This window comes from Papaver somniferum, chromosome 1 (assembly GCF_003573695.1).
Source record: "Papaver somniferum cultivar HN1 chromosome 1, ASM357369v1, whole genome shotgun sequence".
Taxonomy (NCBI): Eukaryota; Viridiplantae; Streptophyta; class Magnoliopsida; order Ranunculales; family Papaveraceae; genus Papaver; species Papaver somniferum.
This window is the reverse complement of record NC_039358.1, coordinates 188,026,008-188,040,895: the sequence shown is the minus strand read 5'-3', so window position 1 is coordinate 188,040,895 and position 14,888 is coordinate 188,026,008.

Genomic DNA, 14,888 nt, shown 5'->3' with positions numbered 1-14,888 from the left:
CCCCCCCCCCCCCCCCCCCCCCCAAAAAAAAAAGGTGTTTGAAGGTACATCGAGCAGCGCCCAACCGGTAAACGAGGACGCGGTGGACGTAGTCGTGGTAGTGGTCGTGGTCGTGGTGGGGATGTTAATGAATGAATGGTTATATTCATGTTTGTGTCTTTAACTATGGATAATTATGGAGTCAAAACTTATGTCTTGTCTTAAACTTATTGTCGAATTATGTTTGGTTATATTCCTAGTTTATGAATAACTTAATCTGGTTTCTTTTGAAAATTGTTGGTGTTTGTCCAAGATGCGATAAAATAGCCAACTAAAGTTGTTGGTGTTTGCAAAAAATGCAGGATGGCATTTTTTCAGTGAGAATCGGATTACATGTAACTATATGTAAACCGATTCTGATAGTTTCCCAGAGGTTCAGTTTCAAAATCAGTTTACATGTACCTTTGTAAAATCCGATTGTCATGAAGAAAAATCCTGTAACTTTTGAAGCCAAGAATCGGTTTACATGTACATACATGTAATCCGATTGTCATGAAGAAAACTCATGTAACTTTTGAAACCAAGAATCGGTTTACATGTACATACATGTAATCCGATTTCTGTGAAGAAAACTCCTGTAACTTTTGAAGCCAAGAATCGGTTTACATGTGCATTACAAAATCCCGATTGATGAGAGGCATATTTTATATGATTTTGTAAGGACACAATCGGACTATGTTGACATACCTAAACTCCGATTGTTTGATTTGAATTTGAACAAAATAGCCGTTGAGTCCTTATCTATATAAGGACAACCTCTTTCAGCCACTCCCATATCATACACTTAGCCTAGAAAATGGAATGGGAACCGTATGAAGATTTGTGTCTCGTTAAATCGTTTGCTAATACGTTCCGTGAACGTCCGAATGAAATCTATTCAATGTTTTGGAAGAGAGTTAAAGAGTTCTTTTACGGACATACCCGGAATCCCAATAACCGCAAATGGAGAGACTTGGCATTTCGATTCCAATACATTAAAGGTGCAATGCAAGAGTACGTAAAAGTTAGAAATATGGTGTACGACTATCATCCACGAGCTCCTGTTAGGGAAAAAGTGAGTAATGCGATCATTTTTATACCTATGTCAAAAGTTCACATACTAACATTTAAGAATTCATTGAATTTCAGCTGGAACGTTTCAACGAGCTATGGAGAATCCATAATGGGGAAACTAAGTTCATTCACCACAAAGAATATACGACGTTGTACCGACTTGCTCGGAGGTTCATTGACGAGCATTTGATGTGTCAAATTCTAGAATTCCCATACTGAATCCTATATATGTAGTGCACTAATTTCCTAAGCTATGTAATCAATATTTTGTTTCTGAAAGTAAGGCATAATCGGATTGTAAGGACTTATGTAAACACCGATTCGCGAAATCGGTTTATCTGTGTATTAATTAAATTCCGATTCTGGTTTTACATCGTCATTCTGCATAAACTCAACCCAAAATCGGTTGATGGTAGAGTCTTTTGAAAAAAAAATTAAAATTTTTACAAGTGTTGCTTATGCATTAATGAAAGTTAATTTCAGGATTAACTTGATTAAACATGATTTAATTATCCGAATTAGCACTAAATTAACAAGGGGATACTAGGCATTAACATAAATAGTGGATAAGGGGTTTCTAGAATTTTTTTGCTAATGGCCCTATTTGTCATGCAGCTATAGGTCCCAATTAAGTGACATAGGCTCCCATTTAGGGAGGATAAAAATGTCTTTCCATATATTCTATTAAAATGTGTGGAAGTGTTTCGAAACGGTGGCTAGTAAGATAAAAGATTTATCCATGGCATGGGCCTGTCAGATTGTCGGTCTTGAGACATATACAATGCACTGTGTAAATAAGTTGTACGATTGAATTTTGAGAGTGAGTTTGCCGAGAAACTCGCTGGCAACCAAATATCAAAGATATATGAGAGAAAATTACTCTATATGATTGAATGGTTTGTGAATAAATCTTAAATGATGTTGATTCAAATCAAGGAAAAAGCTATGTGTTTGTTGTTGAAGAAATGTGGTAACGTGGAAATTAATGTTGGTAACCATATCACTATGGCCTCGTGAACTTTGTACGCAAAGTCCGAGAAGATTTTGGAATTTCCTTACACATGTAAAAAGATATATTGTCCTGATCAAACAATATAAATATGTGTGAAATACACAATTTCAATTATAGTACGTCTCGATAAATAAATCGACGATGCGCGCATTTAAAAGAAATAGTGTTTGAGAATTGTATCAAGTCGACAGAGGATACAAATTCAAGAGAGAGCTTATAATTGCATCATCGAGGGGAATGGGATTAAAGCCTACAAGTAACGAATCGTATTAAGGGAAACCCAACCTAGTTGAATGGAGATCCCAAGATCTAGGTTCAACGGGACAACATAAATTAAGAACGATTCACAAGAAGCACTGGGGAACATAACTATAGATATGTTTCTACCCATTCCTATGATGAAACAGTGCAGCCTGTCGCGTAGTTAAGGATAAACATTGCTTTTAATGATTCCTAAGATTTGGAAATTCCAAATAGGGTATGGCAGGATACTCTTAAATAGGAAATCACATATATGAAGTGAGAAGTGTGGTCGCTTTCGTGAGAACCTTTGATAGGCTAGGTTCATCTAAAAGCGCTTTATGAATTCCGGGAATTGTTCAGGGCCGAAACGAACACAACCATGAGAACCAACTTGGTGAGGAGATAAATTGTGTGATAGTTATTGTCTTGGTTTACACTTAAAACTGACAGTTCAAAGCCTTTGGCACATTGACCCAGTAGTAAGACCGATAGTTATTCACTAAGGAAGGTTCAAGGCGAAAGCTACCTATCCCCATGCAAGTTATTTCCGTTTGAACTCTCTTTAGTGTCTGTCTCCATTATAGATGCATTTAGTCACCGAATTTTCATCATGTGGGGGATTGTTGGAAAATTGTATTTGACGAGACAATTTTCAAGTGAATAGAAAATCCTTTGTATGTTGGATTTAGAAATGGGTTGTATACATATGGTCTGGACCTTATAGTGTTTGGTCCAGTTAGTAAAAGTTAGTTACCGTGAAAGTAAGAGAAACCTAATATACCTATTCGTATACAGACACAACCCTTCATGAATTCATAGTTGAAATTTGAATTTAACAACCCTCCATGAAGCAACATGACGATTCGGCGAAGAGGTACCTTTAGCATCTATATATACCCTGCATAATTAGGTTATAAGATCAATCAGAGAAACTAGTAATCATTCTATTGCATTCACTAGAAATCATTGATTAGGTTTGTGTCAATCAAGAGAGTTCATCAGTAAAGTTTTGGTTCACCGTTTCTCGAAGTTTGGAGTGCTACCACATCGAGAAGAAAGTCGTTGTATCTTGGGAGACAGACATCGATAATCCGTTAGCACCAGTGCGGGGTGAATCTGTCTTTAAAGCTAGAGGATATAATCCTTTCCTCGAATTTAATTTGATCTAATTGGGTTTGCGTTTCTCTTCTTCTCTGTTTGTTTTATTACAGTTTATACACAAGATTGCCAACAATTTGATTACTCGTTGCCCATTTTCATATAGGTTTACCAACTATTTCTGTTATTTGATCGCCTTGATAAAATTATTTGAAAGAGAACGGATCAGTTCGTGTTGGCTTTACTTTCCTTACAGTCGATTGTAAACTCTTTATAAATCCCTCCTTTTACTCTGTCCATAACCATCAGGGGTTAGCCAAGTTGGATTGGAGCCTGACTCTCAAGTAAGAGGTCAGCGGATCAAGTCTCCGCTCTCATAAAATACTCCTTTTATGTAATGTATAGTTTAAACTTCAAGTTTAAGTTCTTAATGTATCTTCTTTCCTATTCAATGACCCATTGAACAAGACGAAGTTATACAAAGTTGTCTTTCTTCCGGACGCAATAAACATAATCAAAACCTTTAAAATCCTAAGTCATATGAGCCCCCACGTCGCACAACGAGAATACCCATTTCAGTCAAGGTTTGAAAAGCACTCATTTTTACCGAAAAACGGTCGTTAAAACGGTCACAACCATATACCGCGGCCGTGAGGGTCCCCGAACCCCGTGCCTTTATAATGCCGATAAATAGGAAATAACAACAGTTTTTTAGGGTTGTTTTCAGTTTTCACATACATTATAACCGTTTTTCTAAAATTCGTTTGAATGTTTTTTTCTTGTAAATAACATTTTAACGTGTGTTTTTTAAAACTGTTTTCCCGTTATCACACACGTTATAATCGTGTAAATAACTTTCTTACCATTTTTTTGAGTTTTCTTTTTTTCTTTGGATTGAAAGCTTAAAACTTAGAATTAAAAATTTAAAATAATACGGGGAAAGAAAGTAAACTACATGATTAAAAACTTCAAAATTAAAAAACATAAAATTATTAAAATAGTGTTCATCATTTAAAAACTTACGCGAACCAATTACGACCACCACCCTTTTTCGATCTATTCATGTATTTTTCATTTTCTCGGCGGTTCCTTTCCTCACTAGTTATCAACGTGGGGATACCGTCTGTCTTCGTTCGCATAAGTATCATCATTATAATAGCTCTCATTATCATCATCATAACCTCCTTCATTTCATCATTGTTACCTGCTTCATTATTGTTATCAATATTAAAATTATATCCTTCATTCATATGTTGGACACCATGGTCGGAGCAATCGATAGTGTAACGAGAATCATATGTAGGATTAGCATTCTCATAACCTTGTGTGTTATCTCCAAATGAAAGATATCAAAGTCATAAACAAAGTCACTCACCGGTAACCTTTCGTATGGGATTTCAACTTCGGGATCAGCCAGTTGTATAGTAGAGGAACATGTTCTGGATTATTAACGGCTTCCTCTTCCAGCATATTTAACCATTGTTCTTGTTGAGGTAAAACCGGTGTTTCTTCTTCCCCCGCTATCCAGTCAAGCATATCGTCATCACTCAGTAGACTATGAACATCGTGAACATCAATGTTATATTGCCTTGCTTTACCTTTAATTCTTTATTGCTCCAACTTCAAATTGCACTGAACATACACCATATCATTTATTCTCGATGAAAGTAAACAATTGCGCAGTTTGGTGTGGATTCTTTCAAACACACTCCAATTTCTCTCCGATCCAGATAATGTATTTGTTTGACTTAATATCTTTACTGCAATCTTCTGGAGGGATTGATACTCAACACCATAAGATAACCGCCGACTTGTATGAGCCGCAATACGTGCCGATGGTGATACCAATTGACCTTGCATCATTCGCATACTTCCCACCTACAAAGAAAAATAAAATTGTTACTAGAAACATGACTATCAAATTATACATATTTCTTATACTAACAATAATCAATTAAAATGGTAGTTTTAGAAATATCCCATTTTCTAATGATATAAGTCATCTATTTAGGGACGGATGGAGTATCAAAAAAGGAAAAAAAAACTTAGTAACAACGTTTTTTAGACACGTTATAACGTTTTCACGCATGTTATAACCGTTAGATAGGAATTTCAGATCATAATTTTTTTAAATTTTCTAACCGTTATAACGCCTGTTCTTTTGAATGAACGTACAAAAAACGCGTTTTCCCCCTAAATAACGCATTTTTTACTAAAACGTGCTCACACCCATCAAAACGCGTTATAACGGTCACGCCTAGTACCCGTGATCTGAGCCGTGGCCCGTTTTTCAAACCTTGTTTTCAGTAAATGTCACCCACCCCTTAGAATTGCTCAAAATTTCTCTCTCCTCTTAGAATTGCTCCAAAATTTCTCTCTCCTCTAATTTTGCTCCAAAAACCAATACCTCAAAACCTCAAAAGAGAATAAATCTTTTTTTTTTCCTCACAAAATTAACAAACTTATACGGGAGAATAAAAAAAATCCAGAAAATAAAAAGAAAAAAAATTAGACCTAAGTTTTCCTTTCCGCATTCTCTTCTTCTTCCTTCTTCTTCTGCTTCCTTCTTCTCCTCTATTCCTCTGCTCTTCTGTGATGTTCGATGTGGGTGGCGTGAGTGAGAATTAATCAGGGAAAATCAATTGGTGATACTTATAGATGATGCAGAAGATGGTGTGGTCGTTAAGTATGAAGCAGAACAATTAGGGTTCAAATCCGAGAAGATCAAATTAGGGTTTACCGATTTGATTAATGTTCTGAAGATCTAAAAGATGATATATAAAGCTATTAGATGAGGAAACATGGGTAGACGTTTAATTGAAGTTTTGAAGTTGATTCAGTGGTGAATTGAAGAATTGATTAAAGGATTAGAAGATGGGTAAGATTAATTGGAGGGTGATCAAAGAGGGGTAATGGGTGATTTATCAATTCAGAGGATATTAGTTCTTGGGTAAGCCTCTAACATGTTTTAATTTAAGTGTTATGAACTTAATCGCGTAAAATGTAGATATTTTATGATTGTGAATGATTTACTAATGATTAGGCCGACCGAGCGAAGCGAGGGAAGATTCTATGTATGGTGACTTTGTGTCAATGTGAAGCGTGACATTTTTTTCAAATTTGACACAAAAAATTGGATTTGGTTCAACGATGAAAGGACGACACTGCCCTTCTTAATCAAAACTTTCTTTTTTTCCTTTAGATATTTTTGTAAATAAACTGAAGAGGAAGGGCACATAGGTATAGAGATTTTCGTAAATAAACCAAAGAGGAAGGGCAATAAGTTATTATACATTTTCGTAAATAAACCAAAAAGGAAGGGCAAGTAGATCTAAGAGTTAAACTGTATTATAATTCCGTAAGTATCATATTTTTAAGGGTATAATTGGCAACCAAACTTTAATATAGTATATCTAAAAATCCGTGCCTTGGAATTTTACAAATTTTATATCGTTAGAAAGGTTTTAAAAGAATCTGCGCGATGAGTACAAACAACAATATCAAATTTAGAGTTTTTACGAAAAATTCAGAAGTATTTATCATTTTAGACACAATTTTCAAAAATTGATTTCATAGTCATTATGCAAACCACCACAAAGGATGCAATAACATATTTTAGTTTATGTATCAACTAATTTCCTATTGCAACTAATAAAACAATGTACTCCCCCCGTTTCAGGAAAAATGATATTTTCACTTTAGGCACAAATTTTCTTTTACAGTCCAATTGCAGCAGTGTTTCCTTTTTTTCTTCGGTCGGCGCTCCCCACCATGACAGCGGTCATCTAGTTTTATAATGTTTAATTTGTTTGCCACATTATATTGACTAGGGGATGGCTTTGTTAATGGGTGTTCCTTTATATACCCTTGAAAGTACTAATGGTACCCCATTATTTAGTTAAGTTGGTTATAAATTTGTTAACATGAAAATCTCGAGATTGTACGAGATTTTTGATAACGGTACCCTTGTTTATATTCCCATATATGAAACCCTAAAAATAAAATAAAAAGGCTACGTAAGATTTGCAACCGGGATTAAAGGTACATGGAGTTTGGTTAGGATTGAAACAACTGAGGATGTTGCTACTTGCTAATGCTATTATATTTCCCATCTTCATCAGTTAATCTACTCCACGTCAAACAATATCTCATCGAAAACAAACCCTAAGTATTACCAAATTGACAATACCATAAGAAAATCAAAATCAAACCCAAGTTAGTAACATTCAGAGATGCACTAGTAATATTGCAAGTAGTAGTACTGTTAAATCATTTAGTGGTCCAAGATTTTCTTCTTCAGCCTTGATTCATCATGTTCCATTAGACTCTGATCAAAGATTGTCAATTGCCATACTGATTGTGTTTTTTCTTCTGTGATTGATCAATTGTTGTTTGATCTTTGACCTATTAGAACTGATTTGAGACTCTTTAGCCTACCTTTTCTTTTTCTTTCTCTTATTTTACAAAAGTTTTATCTAATTTAATGTACAACATTACAAGATGAAGAAATAAATATATCACTCTTAAAATTAAAATTTTCGTCTTTCCATTTTTGTACTTATTTTATGTTTTAGGAGTAGATGTTGAATATGTATTTCATTGGATAATGTGATTGAAAATCAGTGTTTATATCGTCTTGTTTAGGGAATCGGGGTATAAAAACTTAGCATACATGATGGGTAGGTAGATAATTGTTGGGGTTATATAGATAAAAGGATATAAATTTAGTATTTCTGGGAGTATATACAAGAACAATTGGTGTAGCAATGTTCATGAGTACAACTCAAGCAGTGGAGACAATTGAAGTTGGGTTTGTACCCATTATGAAATCGCAAAGCTGACTTTTGGATCATGCTCGAATCCTAAAATCTCAAGCCACAGTGACACCTAGCTATCCGCCCCCAGCTTGATGCTCTGGCAGAACAGGACACCACTCCGGTACTGGATAACGTGTCTTTCAGTCATGAAAAGCCCACGCAGAAGGCCTGCATCAGTGAAGAGTTGGACCTAACTGCCGAAAATCATCGATTTGGTGCATCACTAAGAACGATTTTTTGGGGACTATGGTTTTTTTTGGGGGACCATGGTTGATAGACGCATTTATGTGTCTATTTTCATCTCTTTTGTGTATTTTGTTAGTACCCATTTTTGCTTATTGTGGTGTTTTTATGTTTGTTTAGGTGTTTTTGGAGAAATACCCCTTGTGTAGAAAGAGTTGCTCAATAAGTAATGTTTTACACCCCGGAGAAATGCACTGAAAGGCACCCCAGAAATGCACCGGAAACGTCCCAGAAATGTACCGGAGGATCCCAGAAAAATTATCATTTCCACCCCAAAATTACTATTTCCACCCAAATTACTATTCGCACCCCAGCACTCTGGATAAGGGGCACCTTCTTCTCAAATTCAAATAAACTTTTTGGCGGGAAAATTGGTTCATCAACTGGCAGAATTTCAATCGACAAAATGAAGGTGTTGTGGTGCGATTCAATGGCTCAAACTTGGTAAGAAGATGTGATATAGGATAAGGAACACGTTTTGGGCTTTTGGTTCGATCAAATTTGGCCATAATTAGCTGTACAATTCACGGAAGCAAAACAGGGAAACACGGGTTGGACACGGGATTGGAGAAGATTTGAGCGTGTTCTTCTCATGCATGAGGGCTCTAGAAACGTTTTGGGTCGTGTTTAAGCACTTATAGAGTGACCAGGATGGAAATCTATGCGTACCAGAGCAAGAATGGAAAGAAAATATTCCCAAGAATATTTTTCTTTACTGCCGAGTTAAAGAGAATTATATGGAGTAATTGAGGGAGATTCAACGAGCTGTATGTGTATAAATATGTTCCCTGGGAGTACTAGAGAGGCTGTCGAGAGTTGGGAGAAGAGAGGAGAGCCACAGACGCAGAAATCAAGAGTTGATCAAACTCTGCTGCTGCTGCTGCTGCTGATGAAGAACACCAAGAACACGAAGAACGGACTCGCAGCAGCAGTCGTTTATCAACAGTGAATGACTCACGTCCGTGGGTCGTAGGTGTGGGTCGTAGCGTTTCAGCGACAACAGCACCTCAGCTTTGTCGTTCATTTTGGACGCCTTATGTGGGTCGCAGAATTCTGTTTTAGAACATTTACTTATCTTTCTCTTTATTGTAAACATCAATTGAGCTTAATAAAATATTTTGAGAGGTTTTCCAACATGATGAGTTAATTCCCTCGTAACCAAGGCAATGGAGGAAGCTATTCACGCAACATAAATGGGTAACTATTTCATTTAATTATATAATTCACCTAATCGCTGCTTTTGCAGAGTTTTAAATTGTTTGAATAATTGTCTTAATTATTTGTTATTCAGTTTGATAGGTTATGCTTGGTTTAATCTCTTGATAATCTATGCTTAAGGTTTACAAATAATATTTGAGAATTTGTATGATTGATAGTGAATTAAAGATAAAAGAGGACTTAAGAATTGAATAGAGTTTTGAAATATTTATCATTCAATCTTGCGTAGTAGTGGAATCTAGTGTCTTGGTTACCTCTCGCCCAAAATTGTTAATATTTTGTATATATATTTTTATAAGTCTAAAAAAATCCTTTACCTTCACAAGTCTTAGAGTTCGAACCTTTATTACTACAACCCCCATTAAATCTTTAATCATTTTGGCGCCGCCGACGCGGATTTGTGCTTAGGTAGAATTTTTTTTTTTTAGGTTTACTATTTTTTTTTAGAATTATTTGTTCCTTTTTACTTTGTCTTTTTGTCTTTGATTTACAGGTTCGAAGTGGAGCACTAAGGACTTGGAGAGGAAAAAGCTTAAAGCGAAAAGCGAAAAGAGAAGAAAAAAGGACAATTTTAGGATTTAATTTTTAATTTTTTTTTTTTAGAGTGTGTGAGGAAAACTGTAATTTTTTTTATTTTGGACTTTCTTTTTTATTTGGACTTTATTCTGGACTTTGGACATTATTTTTAAAACCCTACGGAAGGGTTATAAATTAAAAAAAAAAAAAAATTAAATACAAACTGTTTGCAGGGAAGGACGACGATTACTATATCGTCTCGGCCCCTCGGGTTCGCACACGGCATAGGAGTCGTGGCCCGAGTCGACGACAACGGTTCATCGCCCGTCTGGTACGGGAGGTAAGTCCAATCGAAACACCCGCGAATCTCCTGCAAGCGGGTTACTGTCTTCCTTAAGGTGATAATTGTTTGAGGACGAACCGGACTGTTTTTATTTTCCTAGTAAAGGGCAAGGCCTGGCCTAAACAAGATAAGGGTTCGGATTTCATCACCGTTCTCTTCTTGCCCGCCTTAGGAAAACGAAACCGAACGCGAACCTAAGATTTAAAATTTGGAATAGAACGAGACCGATAGGGTAACGAGCTTAATAGGAAACTCGTTCGAAAAATATTGGTTGCTCTTTAAGCACACTCCAAAGTTCATGATGGTTTCTGTGAGTTGAATGCGTGACTGCGCCGCCTTGCGATAGCGGTGAGGCCTTGGGTATCAAAGCTCCACTGAGCTTCCCTCGCCTCAATTCAACTTACTTTGACTCGGATTGATTCCAGAGGGGTTTGCTCAAATTGCAACGAATTCCCTTTCGAAAGATAGAAGCTGGTCTAGAAACAATCTAAGTGGAGCCATCATGCTTTTTGTTTGCTAGAAATCTTTAGGTTTGTTTTGGTGGAGTCGAGTCGGCCTTGTTTGTGATTGTGTAGAATTCCCTTGCAATTAAGAATGTCGAACTGGTATGATAGAAGCCAATACAATGAGTATCGACCTGAATTTGAATATGGACATCATCAGTTTTATGACCATGGTGGGAATAGTAGTTGGGAACGCCAACCTTTTCAGGGTTATGGTTCATACCATATTGAGCCCAATTACTATCCACACACGAATTGGTCTTACGAGCAAGAAAATCAGGAATATTATAGTACTAGTCATGCGTTTTTGGAAAATTACTTAAAAACTAGTCCTGATTATGACATTTCTAAACCTGTTCAATCTCTAGAAGAAACCTACCAACAAATTCGAAAGGAGTATGAACGTGCAGTTAGTTCAAGAGAAGAGAGTACACAACGGTCTAAGATATTCAATGAGACTTGTGAAAGTATAAGTGTTACGCTCAGTGAAATTCAAGCACGTTTAGAGGAAGAAAATGATCAGTTAGCTAATGTTGCTCGAAATAATCTAATTTTCCAAAATAGTATTTCCAATTCTACCCTTGATATCAATAGTGAATATTTGCCCAATCTAAAGGATGAGGTTAGAATAAAAGACACTACTTATTTAGATAAGGTTCAATCATCTTTGTACTATTATGATGATGAGGATAGTAGTAATGAAGAATCTGAAATATGTAGGCATAGTGATCAGGAATCTATTAAACCAATTGAGCTTTATAATGATTATATTATTTCTAGTTCAAATCCAAATAATTTTTATGATTATTCACCTATTCAAAAGGACGAGGATTTGATTAGGGATACCACCGTTTTAGACGATGTAGTTTTTCCTTTTGATTACGAAGCCGATAGTGGTTTAGAGGAACGGGTTCATTTCGAAAATACTGTTTTAGAGTCTAGCGACTTAGAAACAATAGTCTTGGAAGAAGAAGATAGACCCGTAGAGATGAGTAAAGATGCACTACCTGATAATAAATTAGAAGAATCAATTGACCAATTTCAAGAATCTAATGATCCAGAAATTAGGAGATTGTAACTAGTCTATCTAGAGACACTAAAAACTATAAGTTTTGGGGTGATTATCACCTTCATAGTGCCTTACCTTTAACTCTCAGAAAGTTCCTTCACTTAGGACTTGATATCTCCGCCTCGACAATTTTACAAGATTACCTTCATACTCGTTTTCCCGAACCTAATGATGTCCATGAAGGAGTTCAGTTATTAGAAACCCATCCTCTGGTTGATGTGGTTTGCCCAGGCTATGATACCCAGATTGACTTTGTTTTCCCACCAAATAGTTTTCTTCCAACTGTGGGAACGTTTCAAATGAGTCGAATATTAAGTTCTGAGACTAAGCCTAAGTACTTTAGGTTAATAGAATCGACACATTTTCCTAAGAATGACCACTACTCTCACTGTGGTCAACTATGTAAGTCATATCTGATTGACTTAGAGGATCCGCAATTATTTAGGTTATTACTTCGTGATTCTAAGTTCGTATTTGAGTTTTTACAGACTCTAAGACCTAATAATTTGGATCCAACCTATGAAGAAACGCAGCCAATGAAAATATTCTATTTAGACCCTTTCATAGAACCTGAACTTGAACCACAATTAGCGATAGTTATCAGGAAACTAGGTAAGGGCATGCTAGTGTTGTTCATTTCGTTGGTTCACTGTAGTTTCCTTTTGTCAGCTCTTTTTGGTTTTAAAGACCCACAGTTATTCCGGCTACTGTTATACGGTTCGAGTTGACTAAACCTTTCCTACGTCTGGCTGAAGACTTTAAACTTAGCACTTCTTGGGAGGTAACCCAATATTCTTGCGACACGGTAATATCCTTCCTTATCTCTTTTTGCTTCAAATGGTAACAGTTTCTCCTTGCTCATGCTTTTAGTTTCATCTTTAGAACATTGAGGACAATGTTAGATTTAAGTTTGGGGGTATGGGAGAAACTTTTTAGTTGCATAATAAATAAACTCCAGAGCCTAGAAATTTACGCCTATTAAGGATAGCACTAACCAATCTAAGTGGATGGAAACATTTTTGTTTTAGGAGTTGAGGAACCAATCTGACTAGATGGAAACATCTATAGAGTCTATTCATAAAATCACAGAGCTCAGGTGTTAGAAATAACATGATAGTTTCGCCATATCTTGTCGAGTCCTTTTCACTTTCTATTTTTAGTTTTCTTTTGTTTCAAGTGATTTGGTGGGGCACACGATTCAAGTTGTTACCTTTGCTAGGGTGAAATAGAGTGACTGAGTTACCTTTTCCAAAAAAAAAAAAGAAAAAAGACCGGACCAGTTAGACCAATCGGAATAAGTATTAACACTTGGATAGCAATATGCGTGTGTTCTCCCTGTTTCCGTCGCCTAAGCAAGCGTGGAATGCAGGACCCGTGGGAACTATCGTGTAATCTGCTGACAAGAAGCATGCGCTTGGATCCAAAAGATCTATTCATGCCGTTAAGTTAAAAAAAAATGATTATTGTTATGTGTAGTCAACTGCTGGTTCCCTTGTATATGCCAGTGTGTTAATATTAGTCAGACCGGTATCTCAGTCATTTAGGTTAGGTTCATCTTGGCAGAGGCCTTCAGACAGATATGGGAAACACCGTTCACTTTTCAACCATCTACATTTTTCTTTTTCCATCTTCTTAATCTTTTCATGTGATTAGTCTGACTCCGAGTATGATGTCCATCGTGAAACTATCTTAGTAGAGCTCTGTCACTTATATGAATTTTAGTATGCTTGAGTGCAAACTCGTGTACAGCAATTGGAATTTCGCATCAGGGTTCTTCCTCTTAGAGTCAATAATTGTATGCCAACCAAGGAGGTTCTTTAGTGCTTTCCAAGGTTCTGCGTAGATAGCTAGGGTCTGGAGTATTGGTTTTTGTGGGTACACCTCTGATAAACCCACCCGAGATTAACTCGGTCACTTTTCAAGAATAAATTTTGCTCGAGGACTAGCAAATAATAAGTTTGGGGGTATTTGATAGACGCATTTATGTGTCTATTTTCATCTCTTTTGTGTATTTTGTTAGTACCCATTTTTGCTTATTGTGGTGTTTTTATGTTTGTTTAGGTGTTTTTGGAGAAATACCCCTTGTGTAGAAAGAGTTGCTCAATAAGTAATGTTTTACACCCCGGAGAAATGCACTGAAAGGCACCCCAGAAATGCACCGGAAACGTCCCAGAAATGTACCGGAGGATCCCAGAAAAATTATCATTTCCACCCCAAAATTACTATTTCCACCCAAATTACTATTCGCACCCCAGCACTCTGGATAAGGGGCACCTTCTTCTCAAATTCAAATAAACTTTTTGGCGGGAAAATTGGTTCATCAACTGGCAGAATTTCAATCGACAAAATGAAGGTGTTGTGGTGCGATTCAATGGCTCAAACTTGGTAGGAAGATGTGATATAGGATAAGGAACACGTTTTGGGCTTTTGGTTCGATCAAATTTGGCCATAATTAGCTGTACAATTCACGGAAGCAAAACAGGGAAACACGGGTTGGACACGGGATTGGAGAAGATTTGAGCGTGTTCTTCTCATGCATGAGGGCTCTAGAAACGTTTTGGGTCGTGTTTAAGCACTTCTAGAGTGACCAGGATGGAAATCTATGCGTACCAGAGTAAGAATGGAAAGAAAATATTCCCAAGAATATTTTTCTTTACTGCCGAGTTAAAGAGAATTATATGGAGTAATTGAGGGAGATTCAACGAGCTGTAGGTGTATAAATATGTTCCCTGGG